Below are 2,902 nucleotides of genomic sequence, written 5' to 3'. Positions count from 1 at the left end.
TAGTAGTAGTAGTAGTAGTAGTAGTAGTAGTAGTAGTTTTTTACTTTTGCAGCAAAGGCATGTTGTGAGAATATACAGTAAATACAACATATAATGCTAAGAATTGCTTCATGCCCAACCACAAGCTACTAAAGTCATTCATTCCTATAATAAAATGAAAGTAAATTAATTCAAACTTGTCTGTGTTAATAACCAACATTCTGAAATGAATGCATTAATTATCACGTGGCCATGAGGTAATCATGTCCATTCATTAATCTTTTTTTTTAAATCCAGAGTCACCAGATGGGCTCTGTACCATTGCACACCATGTACATTGATGGACATTAGGAGTCAACTTAACTCGGGCTGCTATACCTAATTAAATTTAGCAGGCACCAAAATGGTTATACATTTATTCAATTACAGAGCTCCAAGTTCTGAGAGTCATTTTCACTCATACTCCAAGCATTAAAACATTTCTCATGATTTGACTGTGACCTTCAATTAAATCTCTGTCATGAAAGGTGCCTGGTGATGTGCATTTCTTCAAGAAGTGTTGGGCCTTAAAACTTGTGAGAATAAAAGCAAACATCACTCCTCAAATTGCAAACCCTGCTCTAAAAAACTAGTTGGCGTGTGCTTTTATTTTGAAAATCTGAACCAGAAGTGTCCTCCTCTGTCCTCGGTGACTTTACGGTGGGGGATGCTGCCGGTGTGTGCTGGTCCTGAGCTGTTGTCTGTCTGCTGAGTGAAGGGCCGTGCTCGGGTTGTGTCTTACCTTGGGTCAGAACCAGAGAGCGGATTGGAGCAGCTGCAGCGGGACCACCCAGGAGGTACGTTTAGCTTATGGACAGCCTCCCCGAGGCCGGAGCGCTGCAGCYGGTCAGTCCTGTCCTCTCCTGCTGCCTGCATGGACACTTTTGTTTGCTCCACGGCTGTAGGTGTGGTTGTCTCTGCTCTGCCTGGGGGATGTAATCACCACACCTCTGCATCAGATCACAGGGCTGCAGGGCTTTAAGTCTTCTTCTGCTTCTTTATCTTTATTAACTAGTGGTAGTGCTGATGGTGGTGCTGATGGTGGTGCTGATGGTGGTGCTGATGGTGGTGCTGATGGTGGTGGTTGGGTCTTAATGAGGGCTGATGGAGACCGGGTTCTTTGTGTCACATGTTACCTTCTCTCAGCACTCCACAAGTCAAATCAACATAATAACCAAGAAAAAAGTTAATATTAACATCCTTATAGATACAACCTACATGTGAATTAGGCCTAATTAAATAGGCCTACAGGCCAAAAAATAATTCAGCTAAGCAGTGAGAGACTATCTCCTGCATAAATCTGTTTCAGTTCTTCTCTTATTTCCTTTTGAATTAAATTGTGACTTTATTTAACAAACTCACGCCTGCATTTGCTTCTAAACAACTTCAACAATATTTAAAGGGAGCAGCTGTTCGTCCCCGAAAGGACAGGTTTAGCCAGCCCTCCATCTTTCAGCCATCAGATCTGGATGTGCAGAGGAGTCCTTGCCTTGCAGGAAAGTTGCCGCACCCTCACACGTTGCAGCGTCCTGGACGCACGCAGAGACGCGCCTACACGCACAGTTCCTCCCATCAGCACCACAGTCTGGAGGGAAGACAAGGAGGGGGGGGCTGATTGTTTCTTTGTTGCTCGGGGATAGTTCATCTCCAGCAACAGCTCCCATAAAAGCAGGCGTATCTCCTAGTTTTAGTTTGTTCTCGTTGTTAGACCTCACAAGTTTGGACTTTTGAGAATGTTAGAAACATCATTTTTCATTTATTTATTTATTGGTCTAATTCGAAATTTTAATTTGGGGCTAAGATGCCATTTTCCTTCAGTGTAATTGAATAATTTCAACGTGACCCACATATTTATGGGGTGACAAGTGTAAAATAAAATGTCAATAAATGTCATTTTCATTATTTAGCTCACTTTCTGAGTATAAAATCCTGGTTAAAATAATTTCTGTGAACATTTCATTGTTAATTAGCTCAGGGGTTCTCAAGCAATTTGGGACTGGGGACCCCTTACAGGGGCAAAAAAAGTCCAGGAACCCCTTCATAAACCCCATGCTGTTTTAAAAGATAATTTACTGTCATTTCAACCCCTAAATACATATTTCATTTAGTTTATAATGTTTGTTTTATTACTTCATTGTTCTCCATGCATTTTTAAAAATAAAATCCAATTTAACAATTTAGTAAAGTTTTTGAGGACCCCCAAGATACCTCTTGAGGACCCCTGGGGGTCCTGGGACCCCAGTTTGAGAACCTCTGATTTAGCTCACTGTTCTTACATYTAGCTTATTTTTACTAAATGCTATGTCTAAATGTTAAGTCCTATATCTAAATGTAAAAGTTAAATGTAAATATTGTGTCTATATGTTAAAGTTTACACTTATTTCAGAATGGAACACAGCCTGTTTGTTGTTGTTGTTGTTTTGGTGCATTGTTTTTGTTGTGACATCCTCAGTCTACGACAAAAGCAAACACTGCTGCTAACACTGCTAAAGCTTCCCTAGAAGACATCAAACTTGCAGTGGCTACTACCTGACTACACGTACCATCCTTATTGTTTTCAGTTCTCATAATTTAAAGGGGCAATATCATGTAAAATCAACTTTTTTGAGTTTTATATCATGTTATAATGTTATACTCTCATAAAAAACATCACAGCCTTGCTCTGACTCATTCATGCATGTTTGAGAAATCCTGCAGTGTTTTTAGGAAGCCATGCTGAGGAGCAAAACAACAGGTGGGGACTAGAAACACCCCTGGGATGTGTCTTTAAGCCGAACTTCCCCATCACGGAGCACACCTCCCCACCCCACACACCCCGCCCATGACTCCTGCAGGCTCTCACCAGTAACAAAGGAGTGAAAGTGAAAGTGAAACTTAAACTGTT

The sequence above is a fragment of the Austrofundulus limnaeus genome, unplaced genomic scaffold, assembly GCF_001266775.1.
Source record: "Austrofundulus limnaeus strain Quisiro unplaced genomic scaffold, Austrofundulus_limnaeus-1.0 Scaffold915, whole genome shotgun sequence".
In the NCBI taxonomy this organism is placed as follows: domain Eukaryota; kingdom Metazoa; phylum Chordata; class Actinopteri; order Cyprinodontiformes; family Rivulidae; genus Austrofundulus; species Austrofundulus limnaeus.
This window is presented reverse-complemented; position numbering follows the sequence as displayed.